This window comes from Maniola jurtina, chromosome 10, assembly GCF_905333055.1.
Source record: "Maniola jurtina chromosome 10, ilManJurt1.1, whole genome shotgun sequence".
NCBI lineage: Eukaryota > Metazoa > Arthropoda > Insecta > Lepidoptera > Nymphalidae > Maniola > Maniola jurtina.
Window position 1 is genome coordinate 3617162 of NC_060038.1, and position 26669 is coordinate 3643830.

At 35.7% G+C, this 26669-nt stretch overlaps 1 protein-coding gene and 1 long non-coding RNA gene across 5 annotated transcripts in view; one reads left to right on the forward strand and one right to left on the reverse strand.

Moving 5' to 3' along the window:
• Positions 1 to 26669, reverse strand: part of LOC123868991 (peripheral plasma membrane protein CASK) — a 322984-nt gene that overhangs the window by 91103 nt on the left and 205212 nt on the right. The window lies entirely within an intron of this gene.
• LOC123869002 lies at positions 1627 to 26401 on the forward strand. 2 transcript variants are annotated; one of them, XR_006796790.1, is made up of 4 exons: positions 1627 to 1638; positions 8897 to 8974; positions 10483 to 10492; positions 26390 to 26401. It is a non-coding gene; the product is annotated as an uncharacterized LOC123869002 (long non-coding RNA). The 2 variants fall into 2 exon arrangements; XR_006796789.1 differs by lacking the exons at positions 10483 to 10492; positions 26390 to 26401 and having other exon boundaries at positions 8897 to 8992.

Here is a 26669-nt window from a genome sequence, read left to right on the forward strand (position 1 = left end):
CTACGCTTTACTCGTAATGCTCGTAGTAGAAGGGAGGCTACGCGGCTTCGTAGCAGAACGAATTGGTGAGTGGTGCTACTACGTTGGCATTTATAGTTGAGGCTGAACTCTAACTAGCATATAAGTGCTCCGCTAATATACAATCACTTTCTGAATTCTTTCTTAATGAAGGGTTTGCAATTTATGTAGAGAGCCCCACATGCAAAATCTCGAGGTTCTAGACCCAGCATTTCAAGCTGTACGTTGGTATGTCAGTAAGTAAGTTTGTCCTGCTAATATTATATCTACTACTATTATAAATGCTAAAGTGTGTTTGTTTGTTGGTACTGTCCTTCAATCACGCCACAACAGACAAACGGATCGAATGATTTTTTGCATGGATATATTTAAAGGTCTGGAGAGTTATATAGGCGACTTTTTAAACTGGAAAACTAAAAAAAAAATCCATGCATATGAAATCACATGTATCTATAATTTTTTCACATAAAAATAGTAGATTGTCTATTTTATTTATTTGTGCGTGTATGCACATCACTTGAGATGATAACTTTACTATTAAAAATACTTCTACTAAACTTAAAGGCAGATGTTATTAAATATTGCACTACCTTTACTTTCAATCATAATCTTAATAACTCGTAATCAACTAGAGACCGGGGCCGAATTTCAGGCGCCCGAAGCTGAAGGCAAAAGCTAGTCCGAGGTAGCTTAGAAAATTCTAAACTGACACCACATGCAACCAAACCTAACAAATTGAAAAAATACCAACTGAAAATTCAATCTAAAAGCGAGACGTCAAAAAATACTCAACCAGAAAAAGTGACTTACATAGCAAAGCATTTCGGCTTCAGCATTTACTTTCCTCTTCAGTATCCATTTTAGTACTCCGCACTCGAATTACCATAGTACCTTTTTTACACCACATCGCTTTCAAAAAAGAAAAAGCCCACTTTAAGTTTCATTGTGCAAAAGTCATTAAGTTCAACTTTGAGGTACCTAACAAGAAATAAATTAAAACCTTTTTTCTTCGATCATCGTCAAAAATATACATTTACTATTAGTTTATTTGGCTCAAATCACCAACCATCATTAAAAATGCTTAATTATAGGATAGAGCTTTAAGCTATTACTGAAATTGTCAGAAAAAAAAAAATTGAGCCAATGCAAAGCAGATTTTAATTTCAATGAATTAAGTAATCCCCATTCTATAATAAGCATTTCATCAAAAGGGTATTTACACATATTATTCATAAACATTAAAGTCTACGTAAAAAGTTACGTAAATATATTTCGCGACGTAACAAACTGTCCGGAACACGTCCGAACGCGACCCGAGTCCCGAATCGACTAAGCTGAAAGCTTTGGCGCTGAAAGGACGCATATTGCATCCCTATGGACCTCTTATCAAGTTCACTCTCTATCTGCAGATTTTCTCTTTTAAAAATGTATTGTTCTTTTTGTAAACTGACAGCGAACTCTACTATGCAACGAGATTTTTTAAGAAGATATTCCTGTGAAAGTTAAAAGCCATTTCCATACAGAGATTTTTATTGGAGTTCAGAAATTTAAAAATTTTGTTAATCTGAAGCATCCTATAGACAACAAGGGTAACGTACTTGTAGTGAATACACAGTAGTAGTTCATTAATACCTGTTATTAATAAAATTAAACCTTAGTATCCAAATTACTCTTTAGTCACATCATACTTATGCGGAAGGATCTGGGAACTGACTCGCATTTTTATTCCAAGACAACCCCCTTATCATTATGTGAGTAATGAAAGGGGTCAAGACCCTCAGAAAAGAGGAACATGACCTTTTTTTAGTCAGACACAAGTTAGCCCTTGACTGCAATCTCACCTGGTGGTAAGTGATGATGCAGTTTAAGGTGGAAACGGGCTAACGTGGAAGGGATATGACAGTTTCATTAAACCCACACCTCTTTGGTTTCTACACGGCATCGTACCGGGACACTAAATCGTTTGGCGGCACCGCTTTGCCAGTTGTAACTAGCCACGGCCGAAGCCTCCCACCACACCAGACCAGAAATTTAGAAATTATGAAAATCGAAACTCCTGCCGGGAATCGGATCCCTTTCACTTATTAGACCACAGCGGTTACCACTGCACCAGAGAAGATTCTAAATAACCTCTATGTTAACCCTGTTGCTATCTGACCTTTAATAATACCTATTAGGGCCTAACCGATCACAGGCGACGTTACTAAATAGCTTTCTAAGGTATAATGCGATTAACACTATATAATAAATAGTACCTTAGGTTTACGTCTCCATCCATGAATACTGAAACGCTGATTAAAAATTAAACGAACCATACTGACATTAATTATTAGTTATCAATAACGGTTTTATTATTCAGTTACATAACTGACAGTGTAATGGGTGTGGGGTCGTCATGCCAGGCCTTACACAAGGTCTTTGCACATAGTATAAACTAAACGCAGACTTCACTTCGACTTCACAAGTTTGTGTAATGTGCGACGACCTTTAGGAGTCCCAATTGGCTGGAATGGGGTACTTGCATCAGAAGGCACAACGTTGGCAAACCTTCCACAAGGTAGAAGGATGACAACATAGGAGTAGGCATCAAACGGAACCCCTGTATTCAGTTGGAGCAAAACCGTGGCGTGGCGAAGTACCAATGAATAGCAGTAGACGTCTATCGGTCGATGACGACGACGTACTAAGTACAAAGATCTAGAAGGGCGTTTGTGCACTCTTTCGTATTCAAGTCGCATTCGTTTTCGTAAAAATAAGATCCGTATTCTTTTTGTCAAAAATCGATCAAATACGAATCGTAAAAATACGAATGAGTGCACACGCATACGTACGGTTTGTATGGCGGCAACTTTGAATCGTATTTTTACGAAAACAAATACGAATTGAATATGAATGAGTGCACAAATACCGTAAGGCTGTTACTATAAGCTTTTAACACGAATAAACGTTAGCAAAAGTAAATTAATTCTAGCGTTGGTTACGACAGACCCGGTACGTCCACTTAACAGGGCTCTCTCCGTCACTCGCTTCATGCAATCGTAGTTCCAATTTCATTTGAATACTAGCTGATGCCCGCAGCTTCGCCCGCGTGGATTGGTCAGATCCCCTGCAGCATCAGGATTGAGGAGTTGGACTCCAAATTTTTTATGAAATAATGTCGCGAAGTTCCTCTATCGATTAAAAAAGAAATGACGCAAATCGGTTCAGAAATCTCGGAGATTTCGGTGTACATAGGTAGAAAAACACAACTCCCTTTTTGAAAGTCGGTTAAAAAAGTAGCATATGTTACTCCCTGGTCAATTCTCTACTTGTCTGTGAAAACCCCGTCAAAATCGGTCCAGCCGTTCCGAAGATTAGCCTTTTCAAACAGACAGACAGACAGACAGACAGACAGACAGACAGACAGACAGACAAAAATTTTAAAAACGTGTGATTCAGTGTTGGTATCGTTCAAATAACCATATGAGCTTAATATGAGGTAGTTATTTCGAAATTACAGACAGACACTCCAATTTTATTTATTAGTATAGATTAAGTAACCAAAGTCCATGAAATTTTGCAGACATATTCTAGAAACTAATATCTGTGTCTGTGGTGTTTTAGATTTTTCTAAAAATATGTAGTTTTAAAATTACAGGGGCTCAAAGATTTGTATGTAATTTTTTAAGACCGCGTAACTTTGAAACCGAATATTTTAACAGAAATCTGGAAAACCACAGACATAGATATTAGTTTCTAGAATATGTCTGCAAAATTTCATGGACTTTGGTTGCTTAATATTCAAATGAAATTGGAACTACATTTGTATGAAGCGAGTGACGGAGAGACCCCTCTTAACTATGACAAGTGTAAGGTTATTTTTAAAAAGTTGATTTGAGTTGTCAAAAATAATATAAAATTATTAATTTAGCTGATGAAGGTAGTTTGGTAAAATCGATATTTGGCTCATTCGATGTCATACAATCTGTTACTAGGAGGCCAACAAGATTGAACTTGCATAAATACGGGTGTTTTGAAGGTTTTAGTTCAGTCTCCTTCTGAGATTCGGAGCGATATCGCATATTTTCGGTATTTGGATTGTGAACTGAATAATTAGACGCTGTGATAGCAATCACGCTCTAATTAAATTATTTATTTTGGCATTAGTTTGTTTAGATTAAAACTCTCGGATAACCTTACACATTAAACTTGTGTTTTTTTTTGTGTTGGTTTTGGAGAGGACATTCCAATAATTCGATAAAAATATTTAAATAATACCTGCTTTTCTGAGTGACGCCAATAATTCAGAAGTGGGATGTGTCTCACGTTGTCTTAATTTCGCTTTGGTATCTTTTTGTAAACAACCCACATTTGATTAAAATTTTTATTGAGTTTGATTTGGTGATTAAAATTTTTAGTTTTTTTTTTTAATAATTTAGTGTTTTGTGAATTGGAAAGTAATTTGCAATGAGTGGTTCAGATTTTGTATACATCGAATGAGAAGTTAGTCGTTTGGATTTATTGTTGACTTGATATTAAAACTGAGAGTTCGGCAGTTCAGGGGTAGGTTTTAATGATTTGACGGAGGGCAGGATAGCCCATGATTTGGATTTGACTTAGGGCAAGGAAGCCCGCGACTGACATGACAAGATTATTTAGAAACACGAGGGCGTGTTCAATTCAGGACGGCCGAACTGTAAGGTTATTTTTAAAAAGTTGATTTGAGTTGTCAAAAATAATATAAAATTATTAATTTAGCTGATGAAGGTAGTTTGGTAAAATCGATATTTGGCTCATTCGATGTCATACAATCTGTTACTAGGAGGCCAACAAGATTGAACTTGCATAAATACGGGTGTTTTGAAGGTTTTAGTTCAGTCTCCTTCCGAGATTCGGAGCGATATCGCATATTTTCGGTATTTGGATTGTGAACTGAATAATTAGACGCTGTGATAGCAATCACGCTCTAATTAAATTATTTATTTTGGCATTAGTTTGTTTAGATTAAAACTCTCGGATAACCTTACACATTAAACTTGTGTTTTTTTGTGTTGGTTTTGGAGAGGACATTCCAATAATTCGATAAAAATATTTAAATAATACCTGCTTTTCTGAGTGACGCCAATACAAGATTCCGCAAAATACAAAAGTTTTTAAAAACAGTTTATGTCAGATTATACTAGATCCTTAGACACCAGTTTCAAACTTACATAATTTACTTAGGCCTCCTTTATAGGCGCTTAAAAATGTCAGGTCTAATATTATACTTTTAATTAGCTTATCATGAATTTGCAATTAGTCGTATTGGGGCTAATTTTTTTTTACATGAACCATAATACTAATAACAAAATATTGTGTGTCGTGGGCAATAGAAGACACTTCCATCTATGTTACACGTAGGTATGGGAAGGGAAGTTCCTTTATTAGTTATGTCAAAAAAATTACTTACATTACAGAATATATAATAGTACTAACGTAACACATTTCATGGTCTTATTATTAACCCCAGACCCAAAAAGAGGGGTGTTATAAGTTTGATGTGTGTATCTGTGTATTTGTCTGTGGCACCGTAGCTCTTAAACTAATGAACCGATTTTAATTAATTTTTTTTGTTTGAAAGGTGGCTTGATCGAGAGTGTTCTAACCTATAACCTAATAAAATCGGTTCAGCCGTTTGAAAGTTATTACCTCTTTTCTAGTTGCTGTAACCTTCACTTGTCGGGGGTGTTATAAATTTTTAATTTATACTTGTAAAAAGAATATACCATATAGATTTAAATAATAGATACGTGATAGGTACGCGAAACTGAAAGGTTACAAGTGTAAATTAAAAATTTTCAACACCCCCGACAAATCATTTTCAAATAAATAATTATGTATATCTAGGCAACGTTCAAGCTTGACATTTGTCAATTGACACTTTTTTTTTTTTTTTTTTTTTTGTTGACGCTGGGGAATGCATTTACGCATCCCCCCCGGAAGCTAGCCAGCCAGCCGTGAGGCAGCCAGCCAGCTGAGGGAGGGTATGTGGGACTCGCCGGCCGAGAGGCGACCGGAATACCCACTAAACCATGATGATGATGGGACAGCATGGTGTACATTTTTATTTGCACCCATATATCAAAGTAATTTAAAGCGACGATGCAATTTATTGCCCAGCTGCGTCATTTAAAAAAACATTGTACAATTTTTATGTTTTGCAATTACATGTTTTTTTTTGCTTAAGCTCATAGGGTACATTCTATTTTTAATCATTATAATGATTAAAGGCGCCATTGATAGTGATTTGCTTCCTCGTTTCTAATTCACACTCCTAGAATATGGATTGCCCTTCCGGCTTGCGTTTTCCGCGCTAGTTATAATATTGGTGTCTTCAAAAGTAGAGTTAATAATAGGCACCTTCTAGGCAAGCACGCTCCACATAGATTTAGGATACACTATCTGACATCTTTTACAGTTTGATATGATTGCAGTCAGGCGCAAGCCATATAGTTATAAAAAAATATGCATTAGCTGAAGTCACGTCGTGTCGAGCCATCCCTTTGCTTCTCAATATTTTTTCGATGCAACCGATGCCTCCAACTCCTGCTTCCGCTATACACATTTTTAGTTATTGATAAATACCTGTTACGAGACATCTCGTGGTATTCGACCTTTACTAATAGTAAGTTGGAGTATGAAACTGTCATTGGTTCGTGTTTGGAAATTGGAAATGTGTCACTCCTCATTCAGTGTTTCCAATGTGCTCGTGTGATTCGTCGACGGTTTCAATCAGCCCCTGATAACCTACATGTCTTTGACAATACCGATGTTCATTTCTGATATGAGACAGCGAAAGTTCAGTTTTGATGAATTTTTCCGGTGAGCTAGTGTAAATATACCTACGTCATAAAACATACAAGCAAGCATAAAGCTGAGCGCAGCTCAATTTAAAACCTTTACTCGCATTAGCTGCTCAACTTCTTAACTTGAAGCTGTTGGCGATTGGTAATTCAGTCAATTCGCTCTTAAGCTTCCTCCCTACAAAGGATTAATTTAACTTTCCCACGGAGTTTATAATTTACTTGTCGAGTTTTTTCGATGTAAAAATTGTGACCATAGTTTTTAAACTTTTATATTCACGAGTAGAGTTTTCCGCCAGAATTTCTAGATTATGAACGCGGTTACATTTTAATACAATTATGTGGAAAATTTCTAGATTAACGAGCAAGAAGTTGACTTTTTAGTAAGAGTTGAGTTTTAAAAGAACGTGTACTTTGAAAGCAAAGTCTACGTTCACAACGTTTTTTACAAGGATCGAAGAAATTTTTCCAAGATGCTCTAGATTTCTAAATTAAAGGGAAACTTTAAAACATGATTTTCTACCTTACTGATTAAAGATTATTACATTACTAGATGATGCGTGCGACTTCGTCTGCATGGACTTAGGTTTATTAAAAATCCCGTGTCGGGATAAAAAGTTGCCTATGTCAATTCCCGGGACCTAAGTTATCTCTGTACCAAATTTCATATAAATCGATTAAACGGGTGGGCCTTTAAAAATCCCGAAAGAAATCTTTGATTTTCGGGGATCAAAAGTAGCTTATGTCCGTCCCCGGGACCAAATTTTAAATTTTATCAAAACCGGCTAAGCTGTAAAATCGTGAAAAGCTAGCGGACAGACAGACTGACAAATTTTCGGATTAATAATATTAGTATGGATAGTATGGATTTTAATACATTCACGACTGATTTTTCAATCGACAAAAAAACTGCCGAATAAAGACTGATTCAGTACAAAAAGTCAAAACATCTTACTCCTCCGTTAAACCAGGTAAGTGCTACTATCACTGAGTAAAACATTATCTGACGATTGGCAAAATTTTAAAAATCGGCATTCCAGGACAATTTTTTTAAGAGGGCTCTCTCCGTCACTCGTTTCCACTCGTTTCATACAATAGTAGTTCCAATTTCATTTGAATATTAAGCAACCTAAGTCCATGAAATTTTGCAGACATATTCTAGAAAGTAATATCTATGTCTGTGGTTTTCCAGATTTCTGTTAAAATATTCGGTTTCAAAGTTATGCGGTCTTAAAAATTTTCATACAAATCTTGGAGCCCCCGTAATTTTAAAACTACATATTTTAAGAAAAATCTAAAACACCACAGACACAGATATTAGTTTCTAGAATATGTCTGCAAAATTTCATGGACTTTGGTTGCTTAATATTCAAATGAAATTGGAATTACGATTTTATGAAACGAGTGACGGAGAGAGCCCTGTTAATCGCCAAATAAAGAATCAACTGACAATCAATTAATGTAACAGGCATCCAATACAAATTTGCACAGTTTACACTGCTATATTTCATAGTTAAATGTTATTTTGGCGATTAAAAATCCTTGGAAATGCCTTTAAAATATGCAAGCTCACACTACTACAAGTGTAAATTAAAAATTTAACACTCCCCCGACAAGTGAAGGTTACAGTAACTAGAAAAGAGCTGATAATAATTTTCAAACGGCTGAACCGATTTTCTTGGACTATAGCTAAGAACACTCTGAATCAAGCCACCTTTCAAACAAAAACAAACTAAATTAAAATCGGTTCATTAGTTTAGGAGCTACGATGCCACAGACAGATACTCAGATACACATGTCAAACTTATAACACCCCTCTTTTTGGGTCGGGGGTTAAAAATCATTATACTCGTAATTCTCAGTTCGGCAAATGTTAGCCCCGGCATTAAGGGGTATTAACTTCATTTATCTAAACTGAATCTAGTATGTGCTATTTCGGCGTGACATATTCCGGCTGTGGGCTATTTTCGTCGACAGCAATGTCAACTTAATCGTACATGAATAAGTAGGTTCGTTCAATATGATAATTCAGAAGTCAGTGAGTTGTGGCAATTTAGCTCGTCGTCAGAGTGAACTGGAGTGAGGGAACTCTCGATTAGATCCTGGATCGACGATATATCAAATATTATGCTATGGTGACGTAAAATCAAAGACAAGTGTAAATTAAAAATTTATAACACCCCCGACGATCCAAAGTATCTGAGTTTTCCAAAACATCATTTTCAAATAAATAATTATGTATTTAGGCAACGTCCATCTTGACAGCTTGACATTTGTCTATTGACATAATATTATGAACCTAACGGTTATCTAACCTTCTTTTCTACAAGAAAACTAGAAAAGAGCTGATAACTCTTAAACGGCTGAACCAATTTTTTTAGATTATAGCTAAGAACACTCTCGATCAAGCCACCTTTCAAACAAAAAAAACTAAATTAAAATCGGTTCATTCGTTTAGGCGCTACGATGCCACAGACAGATACACAGATACACAGATACACAGATACACAGATACACAGATACACAGACACACAGATACACAGATACACACGTCAAACTTATAACACCCCTCTTTTTGGGTCGGGGGTTAAAAAATAGGGCTACTTAAGGGCAATCTGCGTCAAATGTACTAACATTTGACACCTGCCCGTGATGTCGAAGCTTCGACGAGTGATCAGAAGTTCCCTAACTGTCGTTAGCCCGTCGTTGAAATCGATAAGCATAAAGCTCGTGGTTATAGTAAACAAGGTGGCAAGGATTTTCAAAATAAGTTTCTAAAACATTTTAAAGTGAAAGGTGTCCTAAAGGTTTTTAAAAGCTCTGCATGCTACTGTTTGTTTAACCTAATAAATAAAATAAAATAAAGGAGTTGCTCGTACCTGGTACACATTTTTTATAATCATTTATGTACCTACACAAAAACCAGTTTGGCAGACGTGGGATTCTCGAGAGTCTGATATTCTTTCGAAAATATTAAACAGGACGTAAACGTAGATACATAGATTCTTAGTACTTAGATGACATGAAAAAATTTGTCATACAAAATCTTTTAAAAATCTGATTGGTCGACCGGACGCGTCATCTCCTCTCCGCTCCAGTTAGATGGAAATCGGGCCTTATAGAGTAAATCTCTTTGCAAGTGAGAAAGTGATTTCAAGGAGTATTAGTTGAAAAAGTAAAGTGCCAGACGCAAGCTAATGATTTAATTTTTTCTGCGTTCAACTCCCTATAATATATAAGATTTTGTTCGTCCTGAAGTAATATTTTACATTAACTTTGCTATTTGAGTGAAGAAAATACGTAATACAAATATTTTGGTCACGTTTGGATTGAAATCCCTGAGGCAATCTCGGCCAGCGTGCCCTGGACGGAGAGAAATTTTGTACTAAAAAATATTTTGACTATTCAAATGTTGAAACATTTGAAAGGTACGAAATTAGCCAAGTTTGAAATTTTATGGCCTAGGGGCCTTATTTACATATTTTGCCTAACCTTCTAAAATTTTCTTTATGCTCAGAAAAACTGTATTAATATTCACTACATGGTCTCTTTTACATAAAAATATTTACTGTATTTTCATTATGTATATCTAACGTTGTATTCAAATATAGGGACGAAACAATATTAATAAAGCAGCAAACAGTCATAGCACGGTAATATTATGTATCAGTATTCCAACTTCATACAAACGGACGAAACGCGAGCTATACCTACGCACCTCGATGTCGGCAGGCGCTCGACACGCAGACAGTCGCGACTGTGCCGCGGTGACGAACGGGCGGTGTTTTGTTTTTCTAACAATAACCGCGCGATTTTTTCGTTGTATGTGAAACCCTATCAAAGAAGCCACAATTTCAGCTCAGAATGTCGTTATTTAAGGTACCGGGACTACAATAAGATTAATTCGCAAATTTTTTGATTGTACCCAGCGATGATTTTGTGGAATATATAGAAAAAATGGAGAAAATATTCCGAACTTCATTTAAAACCAAATATATAAATTGTAAAGTAGCTGTAGGTAGGAAAGATATTCATTTTTCTCCATCTTGTCCATGTTTCCCAAAACAATTTTTAATTAAAAGCTTTATACTAGAATGCGGATTTTTTAAACTTTAAATAATTCGTAAAGTTCGTTTAATTTCCTACGTCTCAGTCGAGGCGCAAATATTTTTCGGTCTCAAATGTATAAGACCGATTTGTTATTCAATCATAAACATGGTTTTTTAATTAAATCTACCAATCAAAAAACAACACGCATTTTTATTGAACATTTCCTATGCAATTCACAAAGTATTTTATTTGTTTATATAAAAAAAGTAAGTATATTTACAATCACAAAACTAGATGGAAACACAAAGTAGGCAAGTGTAATTAAACTGCTGGAGGCGGGCAGCCCTACCGCATGTTTACGTACCGCGCAACTGTAGGTATCTATTTCAAAAATACGGCCGAGTTAGAATACTGTATAGATAATATTACCGTGGTCATAGGGTAGCAAAAATTTCTTTATTCAAGTTTTGTACAACCATAATTGAACGTTGCCAGATAAAATGGTCCGTTATCCATTTTACTTGTAAAGCAACTAACAACGCAATAATTTTTTTTCATTCAAAACAAAACTTCAACAATTAGGTTAGGTTTAATGTAAAGGACTTAGTCTAGATTAAATTTTATTAAATTACTCTCAAAGGACATTTATGCTCTGTACAGAAATTATATTAATTTAAAAAACAAATAGGGTTTTTCTGTTGTGAAACATTTCTTTTAGGGTGAGGCCAAACTAGCGTAGATTTGTATTATTAGTCGCGTGACATTAACAACATACTTAAGAGGGATCTCTCCGTCACTCGCTCCATACAAACGTAGTTCCAATTTCACTTAAATATTAATAACTGTTAATAGTTTTAGCACACCAAAGCATTCGACACAATTAACGCCTTCATGCAAAAACATACGATGAACAGGTTACGTTCATATTCAAAACACACGAGAGTAGCAGAGATAGTATTATAAAAATGTGATTAAAGTGCCGTAGTTTTAAATTTTCACTTTATATATACGTATGTAACGTAACTACATTTTAACATATTATATGTATGACTTTACCTCAATGTCGTAAAATAATCCTGCGTGCAATGTGTCAGTGTACTAAATGCCAGTAGCAAGTTAACAATTCATTTCGCGTCGTCATGTGGCTCAACAGGACTTAAATTTGAAATCAAATATGGCACAACTTACAGTTCAGTTTCTTAACAAAATCATTTCCTAAGAAGCTGAGCTTGTTTATTTTAACGGTAGTAGAAACCCTCTCAATATTATTTGCCGGTAAATTATATCCGAGATGAGAGCTTTCTGGTTGATTGCTCGATTCTCAAAGTCGTAAAAATGCAATAGGTCCAATTTATTTTCCGCAATAAAAACCGATATTAAACAAAACCTGTTATACGTACATTATTTTAAGGCGTTGTTTTATTTTCAGAACTGTGCTAATATTCCTTCGTGGATAAATCGGTTCGTATTTGTATTTTTAAAGCTAACTAAGCCGTTTACCACTTGTACAAATAAGTTAAGCTATGAAAATAAACCCATCCTAATAAGTAATAGTGAGTTTTACACATAGGTGAATGTCATAAAACCAGTAAAATTTTGATTCAATGCTAGTGTATGCCAGCATTTATTTTAAAATGCCTATGGCAACATCTCTACATAGTCAACATAACACGAAAATGTACATAGTTGATTTGCTTCCTTGTTTCTAAATCTACACCGCTAGAATATTATGGGATGCCTTTCCAGTCTCTGTTTTCCCCTCCACTTACAGCATAAGTACCTTCAAATCAAGAGTGAATAAGCATCTTCTAGGCAAGCGTGCTCCAATTGAAATTACATTATCACTTGTTTGCCGGCAAATGTGACTGCATTCAAGCACTGGACTACAAGTGTAAATTAAAAGTTAATGACACCCCGACAAGTGAAGGTTACAGTAACTAGAAAAGAGCTGCTAACTTTCAAACGGCTGAACTGATTTTCTAGGATTATAGCTATTCCAAAGTATCTGAGTTTCCAAAAACATCATTTTCAAATAAATAATTATGTATCTAGGCAACGTCCATCTTGACAGCTTGACATTTGTCAATTGACATAATATTATGAACCTAACGGTTAGTTAACCTTCTTTTCTACAAGAAAACTAGAAAAGAGCTGATAACTTTTAAATGGCTGAACCAATTTTTTTGGATTATAGCTACTCGAACACTCTCGATCAAGCCACCTTTCAAACAAAAAAAAACTAAATTAAAATCGGTTCATTCGTTTAGGCGCTACGATGCCACAGACAGATACACAGATACACACGTCAAACTTACAACACCCCTTTTTTGGGTCGGGGGTTAATAAATAAATAAAGAATTAAAAATTAGATCAATGAAATCACCTGGATGGACATGATGCTGTCTGTGCGCATCTCTCTCCCTGCGTTCATGACGTTGTTTGAATGACTCGGGAATTTAGCTACTGACTTGGTGCAACCACAATGATGTTACTCGCATTTGCCCATGTCACAGAATCAAAGCAGATCTATGCTCGTATAATATATCATAGTATTTGGAACGCAGTTCAGATACCATAAGAACATTCTCGATCAAGCCACCTTTCAAAAAAAAAACTAAATTAAAATCGTTTCATTCGTTTAGGCGCTACGTTGCCACAGACAGATACACAGATACACACGTCAAACTTATAACACCCCTCTTTTTGGGTCGGGGGTTAAAAATAACGAGCGCTGAATACCCGCTATATTTGTGGCCTTGCCTTTACTTAAGACGTTTCGCATCTCAGTCCATTTTGTAAACGGTTGAGCTATTGAGCCTTATTAAAGTTAGGACTTTGGCTTAGTTGCATATGATATAAACGTTATGGATTAACTCAGGCTCAGAGGTTATAGGGTAAGCCCGCAGTGCCCAAATATGTCACAGCGTGTGACACCTAGATTCAGCACAGATAAACGAAGGTAATGCTTATAATCCGAGCGCTAACATTTGGCTCGACAGTCGCAGGATTACAGGATACACGAGCTTACCGTGGTTTCGTAACTTGTATTTGATAAATACCTGGATGAAATATGTGTAAAGACAAATGGCCAATATGTTATAGAGCAAATAAGTTGATTGCGCTTACTAAGCAACGTTGATTTATGTTTGTAAATAGATGGGTAGTTCGGCTTCAGAGGTCCGAGTTCAGCCTTTTCCTTTTCTTAACTCCTCCAGTTCTTAAAAAGTAGGTCAGTATGTTTAGCCGTAGATCCGTAGTTATTAGTCCGTAGTTAGTGATTATCACTAACTTGGATCGTTAAAAAACACGAAAATTCATCGAAATTCTGTACTCACTCGAGCCGTACGTGGAAGTATCCGGGAAATACAGTATTCATCCCAAGAAACCTCTACCATAAATGAAAAAGGGTCACGACCCTCAACAAGGAGACATATAATGAGTTAAGATAAGATTTTGAATTAGACCCACCGGAGCCGGGTCCAAATTCGACCTTTTTAAATTAGTCCCCCGTACGATAAGATGTAAGCAAGTAAGACAAGAGAAAAAGTTTTAAGACAAAATGTCCCCAGTGTGCTTTACACTAAGTAACGACGTAGTATTAAAAAGAAATACCCATTTTATATTCAAGACATACTCAACAGAATACATTAATCTGCATACTTACTACCTGATTTTATAATTTTCATGAAAAAGTCTTTGTGCTGAGAACTTTTAAATTGACCACTCTACTTAAATATGTAGGTGTTGTACATTTTTAGAAATATGCGGTAAATTATTTACCAATTTACATTTGAAACGAACGCACAAAACTGGTCCAATTAATAAAGACAAATCAACTAGACTAAATTATTATTGGAATAGGTACTAAAAACTGTAACTACGGAAATTTGATCTCTCAGGAAAAAATACGGTTGATTTGAATTTCAAGTAACGATTTCACAGAAGGCAGCTTATGAGAAATCAGATTTCATTAGGATCGTTCAAAGCCTAAGAAAAGTTTAGTATCTAAGGTAGGTACTAACAAGCAACAGCCAAGTTTTAAATTGAGCTCGAGCAAGTTTTATGCTTGCAATATTTTATATTCCTTATTTTTATGTCAGTAGGAAATTTTAAAACAAGAATCGCGCATCTTTATTTTTAAAGCTGATCGTACATTTGCCTGATCCTCACACGCTTCATCTAATGAGTCCCGCCCATCCATATGCAGTTTAGTGGCACAATGCCAAAAATGCATAATGCCAAAAGTACCTACTGGAAATCTTATGAAAACCAGTCATACCTATAACCTACCAGCGAATAAATTCAATAGTGTCCTGTCACAAAATGTAATTTATTTCATGAATTTTTTTGAAAATTTATGAAATAATTTAAGGCTAGGACGCACGCGGGCGATCATATTTTACGACCGTCTAATCAAATAGCCATCTCGATTTGTTATACAAAATTGTATGTAAAAATTGCTGCCTGTGCGCGCTTTCTTAATTTTCAAAGATTTCATATTTATTTCTGCCATTTGGTTGAAATCTATAAAATCAACGATTTTCAAAACTCCTGGAAAACTTTCTAGGTAATCTCCTTTTCGAGCGCCAAATGACTGTACTGATTACCGTTTGATAAATCTTCGCGGCTTTTTGACAGCTGGTCATGAGCTAATCGCTCGTAAAATACTATGCTTGTATTCAAAACTCCTTGCAGTCGTAACATTTATTAGTAAAGCCGCGGTGAACTAATCTCCATCATGCTATTAAGCGTTTTCAAGTTCAGCTCTCATGAAAACCGCATGCATCGCACCCGGTGCAAGTAAATGTGCGCATAGCATTATTTTTATGTCAGAAGGAAATTTAAAAACAAGAACCGTACATCTTTATTCTTTACACAGTTTTATGACGCTCGTAAAGGCGAAGGCGATTCATTGTTTTAACGACCGTATGAGACGGCAATCATAAGCGCAGTGAAAATATGACGCGTCTGAATCGTTGCTTGGTGAGAATGTACGGTCTCCGGTACAGTAGTTTAATATAGATAAATTCTTAAGAGATTTGAGTATAAGCACAGATAAACCAATAGATACAACAGTTGTCACGAAACTTGAAACATATACAATTTTATTACCTAATGCACTGAAAGCATTGCAAAGCCACTTTAATTTTTTTTTGTAATAATACGTAAACGTATGTATGTATATAATACATAGATACCACTACTACTATGTTAAAAACATTTACGCAAGTGCCACCAACAAATGTACTAAATTTCAACATAATTGGATGGACGATGCGCGAACGCGTAACAAACAGAGAGACAAACGTTAATTTTTATACATATAAACGTTTGTAACTCCAACAGAGTGACATAGTCACAATAACAAGTGGGTAGTGACTAAGCTATTAAATAAACCTTAATTACAATGTCGGTACATAAATTATTAAAATTATTACTTAATTAGGTATATGAATCTACCAAAAAAATCCAATAAATACGTCACAATATAAATTGGAGACCAATAAAATGGCGGGCAAAGATGTACATTTTCTTACCAATCAGTCGCATTTCAATGTAAAGTGACCTAGTTAAGAAAAGGTTAACTAGAGCCTTTGTGACCGAGCATGCGGCTATCTATCGCTTGTAACCCGCTACCACATATTATCAGACGCTGATTAAAACTGCAGGCCTTATCATAGCGGTCTGTACCCCCAATAAAGGGTGACACCATTCCGATACTATAAAACAACAATATAGACAAGTGTAAATTAAAAATGTATAACACCCCCCACAAGTGAAGGTTACAGTAACTAGAAAAGAGGTGATAACTTTCAAACGGCTGAACCGATTTTCTTGGATTATAGCTAAGAAAACTCTCGATCAAGCCACCTTTCAAACAAAAAAAAAATAAACTAAATTAAAATCGGTTCATTAGTTTAGGAGATACGATTCCACAGACAGATACACAGATACGCACCCCTCTTTTAGGGTCGGGGGTTAAAAAATATATTTTAGAACGAACGAATTTCGTATGAAAGTACTAGCTTAGCTGATGCTTGCGCCTCATCGATGTTGCGCCTTCATCGCGCTTTACCATTAAATTCACAAAATACGAAAAAGTTAATATCCAATGAAATACATGTAATAAATTAAATAGGTATATCACTTGCTTTAACGGTGAAGGAAAACATCGTGAGGAAACCTACATGCTTGAGAGTTCTCTATAATGTTCTCAAAGCTGTCAATCCGCACTTGGCCAGCGTGATAGACTGTGGCCTAAACCCTTCTCACTCTGAGAGGAGACCCGTGCTCTGTAGTGAGCCGGCGACAGGTTGATCATGATGATGATGGATCGAATACAATAGCAACTGGTATCTGTAATCAGTTCTAGCCTAAGCACGTCATAATGGAATTCTTATTACGTGTCAGATGGTACGAGAGAAAATAAAAGGATTTTCCCATTCAGAAGCCGTTTCAGATAAATCTTGGCCATCTGATGAAAAGCGGTGCTCCATAAATCCACATTAAACTTATGTAAGCCTATAAAACGAAAATTGCTTGCTGAATTTTGCGAAGGAATTGTTTAAGTCACTGATAGCCTAACATTTTTCGTTATTTCTAACATTTTTAGGGTCTTTCACTGGGGCCTGCAATTATCGTGATCTTAATCAAACGGATAAGCAGTTTCTTCACAATCTTGAACTATTTATTTAATCGTGTCTGAGAAGAATGAAAACATTTTTTAACCCCCGACCCAAAAAGAGGGGTGTTATAAGTTTGACGTGTGTATCTGTGTATCTGTCTGTGGCATCGTAGCTCCTAAACTAATGAACCAATTTTAATTTAGTTTTTTTGTTTGAAAGGTGGCTTGATTGAGAGTGTTCGTAGCTATAATCCAAGAAAATCGGTTCAGAAGTTTGAAAGTTATCAGCTCTTTTCGAGTTACTGTAACCTTCACTTGTCGGGGGTGTTATAAATTTTTAATTTGCACTTGTTATTTCAAGAAGCTGACCTGGTTTTACGGTTAGTTGTTGTTGATGATGATGATGATGAGCTGGGCTGTGAAAAGCTAGCAGACTTTCGCATTTATAATACTAGATAATGCCCGCGACTTCATCCGCGTGGATTTAGGTTTTTCGAAATCCCGTGGGAATTCTTTGATTTTCCAGGTTAAAAAGTAGAAATATACAAACATACACACACACACACACACACTTTCACCGTTATAATATTAACACCGTCCAGTACTTTGAGCTGTGCATTGATAGATCTGTCAGTCAGTTTTCCCTTTTATATATTTAGAAGTATGGATTAATATGATTAATAAAATTATATTACCTAACGTTAACGAATTTCAATAATGACGGCAAAAGTCAATGTTTTACAAAGTACAAAGGAAAGCACAGTCTCTCATCTAAGTAGTTACCGACAGCTTTGTACAATATTTGAAATATTTACTACATCAGATCAAAGCACTCCCCTTGGTATCCAGGCAATTACAAGAGCTAAATCGGGGCACATCAAAAAACTGATTCAACGCATCTTTCCTTAAGAAACCTGAGACATGTACCTGCTAAGGAAATAGAGGTCTCTGTTGAATATTTTTAATCAATCCATCGACGATTCACTATTGTTTAACAATTTCGGCCGTTACTTGCGATCACTTAGGCGATACCTACTTAATAGTAAATGAACATCTAGCCCAAAACCAGAATGAAACTCAAATTAAATACGAGTTTACAATGCAAGCTATGTAGGATGCAATTTGAAAGCAATCCCTCTCGTTAAATAAGAGACAAAATTCACAGTAAACCACAAGAAAAGTATCAACCGAAGTTAAAATGTGCTTTTAATATAAATGCTAACAGTTGAATGAAAACTTTAATAGTTACTGTGCAGTAAAAAGTATGGAGGAAACTCTTTTGTAGCGAACTGTAGCCAGAAAAGAGTTATATAGTAGGTACTAAGTAAGTATGGTATTGTATAGTGAGTTTTGATCTTTGAAACTTACCATACAGATTTTCTCTTCTTTGAAATTTATTTGAGTTTCGCTTTGAAAATATTTGTAGTGTGACCACTGAATTCTAAAGCTCGCAATAGAAATTGTTTCTGCTTTTATTTGGAAAATACCTACCTATTATAGAGAGTGTCTTCGATTTTTGGCAATTAATACAAAATTATAGCCTACGCTAAATTATAACGTAGATCTCCTATCCTTCGGTCTGCGGTTCGATTCCGGGCGAGCACATCTATCTTTTCGGAGATGTGTGCGCTTTAAGCAATTAAATACATAGGCATGTATGTCACATGCTTTTTAATGGTGAAAGAAAATATTTCTTGAGAGTTCTCCATGATGTTCTAAAAGTTACATGAAGTTTGCGAATCCCCACTTGTTCATGGTGGTGGATTATGGCGACTATGGTGACTAATCTCATCTCAGAATCAGAAGAGTATATGCTCTTCTGATTCTGAGATGAGATTCGTGCTCAATTGTAGATTAGCGATAGGTTGAAATGATGATGATGATGACTGATCTCCAGCATCCGTGCATTAAACGTAATAAAATGCAGCATCAGCAACGTGAATTAAACTTTAACATAATGCGAATAGAGATCTGTTTCCACAATAACGCGCACTGATGTTTTGTTACACATCTGTGCGGTGACCAAATAAACATGTAAGCAAAACGTAAAAAAAGGCGTACCATGTTGTGTCTTTCTTCAAAAACACATCAAGCAAAAACGCAATACGAAATTACCTTTTTGGCATATACATTAAAAAACCGGTCAGGCGCGAGTCGGGCCTCGCTCTTTTAGGGTGCCGTACATAATTATGAACATCATATTTTGGGTGTATGAAATATTTCTTTTCCGAGCTAGAACATCGCCTAAACCATGACCCAAAAAATGTTCGTTTGTTATGGTCACAGTAAAACTAGTTTATAAACAACTGTTTTCATGATTTGTTGTTTAAATACAGTAATACACCCAAATTGCATATTCCTAACTAGTTTAGTTTTTGAAATAGCCCCCATCACAAAAATGGTCTAAAACTGACATGTTTGACCCAATTCGTTATAATATTTTTAAAATAAAATCAAAATCAAAAAATATAATCGTTCTCTACTCAATGAGCTCTAAGCAATGAAACTCTACATGTTAAGGTAGGACAAAAAAAATTCGGCTCCTTTTTCATGTATGGGAGCCCCTGAAAAAGAATTTAATTTAGTTAAAGTTCAGTTTAAGTTAGTTATTTTAGTTAGGTCAACGTTCTACACCAAATACCAAAATTTCAGCTTTGTAACTCATTTCGTCTACGTGCTAGAGACCTGTGACACGCGGACAGACAGACGGAGAGACAGAAAGCAGATTGACATTAATAGGGCTCCGTTTTTACCCTTTTTAGTACGGAACCCTGAAAAAGCATGTCCTGAGATATTGCTACATACTGAGAACGGACAGCAAGCACAGTCTGTACTCTGTATTTAATAACGCTCGGTGTTCCACTCTTTGTGCGGAATAAAGGCCAGCTTTATCTTCTAACTGTTTTTGTCAAGGACGTTACTACACTGACAATATGACTTCCAGGATTATTTGTTGGCGCACTTCTATTTTTGTCTCTCTCTTGTCCTGGAATATTACTTTATGCCGGCTTTATTCATAGCTGCAGTCGCACCGGTCGTTTCTTATTTGCTATTTTCGTCATGGCGTCCGCTCCTGTATATTATGAGCTTTTTGCCCAAAAAATGTGAGGACTTCGTCGCAAATTAATAAGCTCGTAAGCAATTTTATGACATTCCCGTTTCAGTGTATCCTGAATTAAACGCACATTTGTCAGCGAAGTTGCATGAGCGGACAGCGCAATTCAAGAACGCTTCACAGTAGTGCATAAGAGGGATAAGACAGACAAGACTGCATGGGGGTACATTTGATTTATATCAAGTGTAGCCCCCAAAATAAGTATAAAAATTTGGATATCGGTACGTTCGTAAAATTTTAGCATTGGAATGTATTTTTATATTAATTTCACTTTGATCATGAAAATAAAGGTATGTTAGGCTATTCATTTTATCATTTGAAGGTAAGTGTAATTTTTGCTATATACTCTATTTTTTCCTGACCTGATTTACTTTACATTTATATACCTAGTATTTCACGACATTTGGACTCGTAATGTCAATAACTCAAAGTTCCAATTATTGCAGAAAAATATACTACAACATTTCAACGCACTTAAGGGAAATCGACACATCGCACATTTCATGCTTTACTCGAATTTCCCAAATGTGAAATACAATTTTTAGCTGCAAATTGCATTTCCTCTAGTATAAAATGGACTGGCAGCAAATGAAATCGCGTGAAATTTTAATCGTATATTTCGCCTAAATAGAATTAGTTCACGGTGTGATTTCATTTAACTGTTAAACTTTTGCTGCTAACGTCCCAAAACGCAAAAAGTTTCAGGTTGGAAGCAAAACTGTAGGTATGGACATTAAATAGCGAGACCAAGTTTTTATAACGAACTAGTTTTTGCCCTAAGTTCCACTTCATTCGATGTTCATGAAAAAATTTAGGAGTAAATTAAATTATAGTTTTCTAATTTAGAATTAAATTGAAATTATAGTTTTCTAATTTGATTAAATTAAATTATAACTTCTATTTTGTTTTTCCTCATGCAAAAGTAATACAAGTAAGTATTTAGGGTCTATACTTGAAAAAACCAGAGCTTTTACACAAAATGCGTAACATGGAAGTATTAAAAGAGGTCACTTTGATAGTTTTACTGAAGTACATAAAGAATTTGTTCAATCCTTGATTATAGCAATATTCTTCTAGCCAGTGAAACTTTTTCATCCTTGTCTATTTCTGGCTCTCTTTGCTAAAAATAAATACGATATAATTAATTAAATTTTTCACTTAATTATATCGGAAAATTTGATAGGTAGTTTCAGTAGGCAAAATGCCACACTGTCTTTGTCTGAATCTCAACGATCTCTAATGTTCAGTAACAGATCAAAAATGTAATTTTTGTAGTAAAATATAAGTGCTTTTAAAATGAAAAAGTCGATGAGCATAGCAAGTAACACGAATTGTACGAAAAATTTCAGATCTATCTTAAATTTCCAATAAAAATCTCGACAAAAACTGTTGGAGCGTTTGAAAGCATCAATAGTTGTTATGATCTATCAGAGGTATTATTGCAGATATGAAACAGACGAATTCTTAGGGTACGCACAAACGAGCGAGTTTTGTGTTTGTAATAGTGTCTGGGTACGCACTTAGATACAAACAGATAAACAGCCGCCCTTTTAGAGTCAATAAGCGGGGTTGACAAATCCAACGGAGTTGCAAATAGAGTCCAGAGCGCTGGACTGACTCTAGGTGGCGGGAAGTGGGTAAATGAGGAAGGCGGATACGCGCTCTTGAGAAGGCCATGTCTAGCAATGGTGGCAAACGGGCTGATTGACTGAGCCCGGTTGACTAATTAACAGGGCTCTCTCCGTCACTCGTTTCTACTCGTTTCATACAATCGTAGTTCCAATTTCATTTGAATGTTAAGCAACCAAAGTCCATGAAATTTTGCAGACATATTCTAGAAACTAATATCTGTGTCTGTGGTGTCTTAGATTTTTCTAAAAATATGTAGTTTTAAAATTACAGGGGCTCAAAGATTTGTATGAAAATTTTAAGACCGCGTAACTTTGAAACCGAATATTTTAACAGAAATCTGGAAAACCACAGACATAGATATTAGTTTCTAGAATATATGTGCAAAATTTCATGGACTTTGGTTGCTTAGTATTCAAATGAAATTGGAACTACGATTGTATGAAACGAGTGGAAACGAGTGACAGATAGAGCCCTCTTAAATAACATTTTTTTGCCATTGACAGACTCGACCTGTCATTTCGCACAAAACTGTCGTGTTGACAGTGTAGACCGCTTGTCAACACTTTTGTATGAGAAGATAGACCTGATTGACTCGTTTTTAAGAGCTTTTCAATCGTTACGGAATAATTACGCAGGTATGAACTGGACAAAACACTTTGCCACAACTTTTTCCGGACGGAATTTATCAATATTTCCCATTGATCATGATGTCGAGTATGTAATTAAGTATCATCCGAACCTGCGCGACCAAAGCGACTACGAATCGCCTCCCACGATATTTAATAGTGCCATGTACACTTGCGCGCTCACTACACCTGAATCGCGACGCGCAGTTGTGGCAGTAGCTTAAAGTAGATATTTTTAACTTTTATTAGTGAGATTCAATAATAATTTTTAAGCGCTCGACTTTTCAATTGCATAAAAGAAATCAACAGTGTTATTGCAAACACAACATGCACTGAAGTATGAAGCGGTGGAATATTGCGTTCTGGGGCAAAAGCGCTGATCGCAAACTAATAACATTTTGTCATACGTCGTTATTGCTGTTGGCTGTATTAGCAATTAGACCCTTTACACACGACTTCTTTCTCGCAGCGCAGAGCTAATACTCCTTGCGGATTGTGTTACTGTTATAGCTGATACTGCCTTGTGTACATACTTTATTACAGAAACCCTTAGATAAGCACCTACCAATAACTCTACTGTACGAAAATAATATAATTGTATTACTAAACTGAAAAGATTAAATAAAGAATAGAAGCCACCCTTGTGAAAAACATACTAACTGATAAAATTAAAGCCAGTTTTATACAAAACACTGTGTTTTACATGCATTTAAGCGGAGTCATTGGTGTATAAAATGATAGTACTATCGTCGCTGTTACAATATAATAATTTTTGAATGCACAGGTAGCACTGTAGCACATCGGTTGGTAATAAATTCAAAATAAGGACAGGTAGTAGGGAAACCAATATCAACTGGCTTGTAAATGTGGATAAAATTAATATTCTGCAAGCGCTATGCGCCTGGGTATTGAATGTTTTGATGGACATTTGCAGTCCCGCTAATCGCTCTCAAGCTTATCAAGCTTCATCCAAGCTCTCACGCAACGTCTACTAGATGGCCATCGGAGTAGGGAAGCCCCGAATACCCGCAAAGCCACCGCGAAAATCCGGTGCGGGATACGCGATGACCTGCGGGTAGCCCCCCCCCCCCCCCCCCCAACTCCCCGATTGTCATTTCAAGCTGTTGCGTACTATAGTCGTTCTATAGCCTACCTACGATACTGAAGCCTCGTCTTGTTACAAGTTTCACGTGAACTGTGCTTGTGTTGGTGCTCACTGTGGAAAACGTAGCCTTCATAGGCTGATAAAAGGCAGTGGTAGTAAGTAGGTAGTTATGTACGCCACTAAGTATTTCCATCGTAAAGGTTCTAACATTCAAATAACATTCCTGTTCGAAGGCAAAACTTCACCGCATCCGACGGATTCAAAGTAAACCCGGAGATGTTATGACAGAACTTGTGTAATTAATAGTTTAGACGCAAGCTAAAACGTGGCTTAGCTTAGCTTAGATATTACCTAATGAGCGCAATGCGCAAGCAGTGCAGTATGAACGAGCCTTGTATAGATAATCGTAAAAGGAAGAACATTTTATTCAATCTTTAGTTTTATAGGCCCACTAAGTACTGAGTACAGGTCTATTCTTAGGATGAAAAGGGTTTAGACCTGACTATGCGCGAATTGGCAGACTTTACACATCTTTGAGAACACAATATAGAGAACTCTCACAGCATGCAGGAGTGCTCACGATGTTTCCTTCAACGTTAAAGCACGTGATATTTAATTGTTTAAATTCAAATTCAAAAAAATATTTTTATTCAATTAAACTATTACAAGTGCTTTTGAATCGTCAAAATAATCTACCACTGGTTCGGAATGGCGTTCTTACCGAGAAGAACCAGCAAGAAACTCGGCGGTTGCTCTTCTCAAGTATTCAATTTACAATAATATGCCATACTGTACTATACAAGCAATTGCAGCCCCGTGTATTGCTGGAGCGAGTTAAATCCAAGCTTTTTTGTCATTTATATAATCTTCGATTGTATAATAAGCTTTTTTCAGGAGCATACTTTTAATCGATTTTTTAAACTTGTGTAAAACGCACATAACTCGTAATATAAAAGTTACAAGTACGTGCCCGGGATCGAACCGCCGACCTTCCGAATAGAGGGCGGACCACTAGCGGCACTTTTTATTTTAGTGTATGTCGTATTTATATCAACGAATTATTTATATTACTTGTACAATGTACTAAATAGGTATAGCAATCATCCGGCGGCCTAATTGTCCGTCAACATCATTAATCACAATTTATCATCACTAATTGCAGTACACGAAAATCTACTATGTACAGTAAACAGTACTCCAAATATTAGTGTTTCATAGACTGATTGTAGTTCAAAAATTAGGTACTATTAATAAAAGCAAAAGTATTGTTATACAGCAAAAGCATTATTTATATACCTATATTCTGTGGCAAAATACTATAGGAAGGTACTTATAATAAGCAAACCATAAACATTATTTACTTACAAGTGTAAATTAAAAACTTATAACACCCCCGACAAGTGAAGGTTACAGTAAGAACTAGAAAAGAGCTGATAATTTTTAAACGGCTGAACCGATTTTCTTGGATTATAGCTATGAACACTCTCGATCAAGCCATCTTTCAAACAAAAAAAAACTAAATTAAAATCGGTTCATTAGTTTAGGAGTTACGATGCCACAGTCAGATACACAGATACACACGTCAAACTTATAACATCCCTCTTTTTGGGTCGGGGGTTAAAAACTAATTTTGTTTAAAGATTTCTATAGGCTTATAATACCTATTACTTTAATATTAAATATCTCAGAGAAGCTAAAATATTATTATATTTTATAACAAGTGTAAATTAAAAATTTATAGCACCCCCGACAAGTGAAGGTTACAGTAATAACTAGAAAAGAGCTGATAACTTTCAAACGGCTAAACCGATTTTCTTGAATTATAGCTAAGAACACTCTCGATCAAGCCACCTTTCAAACAAAAAAAAAACTAAATTAAAATCGGTTCATTAGTTTAGGAGCTACGATGCCACAGACAGATACACAGATACACACGTCAAACTTATAACACCCCTCTTTTTGGGTCGGGGGTTAAAAACTAATTTTGTTTAAAGATTTTTATAGGCTTATAATACCTATTACTTTAATATTAAATATCCCAGAAATATTATTATATACTCATATTTATAACTGATATTGAAGTGATCGTTACTTAGCGTTATAATAATTGACTAATTGACGGCCCATTTTGTACTAAAGGGCAACAAGGCAACTCTTCAAGCTAAATATAAACATGCCTTCTCATCCACAACTCAAGAAAAGCTCTTCATAAATCGATCAAACTTTACCGATTCTATTATATTAGAGCCTAAAGCTATGTGACCTTAACCAACAAAAGGTTTTTTATCTATATAATACAAAAGGAAAAACTGACTGGCTGACTGACTGACTGACCGATATGTAAACTCACAGCTCAAATTACTAGACGAATCGGGCTGAAATTTGGCATGCAGATAGCTATTATGACGTTGACATACGCTAAGAAAGAAAAGATTTTAGAAAATTTAAAACCTAACGAAGTAAATTAGGGGGTTTGAAAAAATAGTCCACGCAGACGAAGTCGCGAGCATAAGCTAGTGTGATACATTATATCAATTAGATAGCGATGCATCTAATTACAAGTGTAAATTAAAAATTTATAACACCCTCGAAAAGCGAAGGTTACAGTAACTAGAAAAGAGCTGATAACTTTCAAACGGCTAGAACCGATTTTCTTGGATTATAGCTAAGAACACTC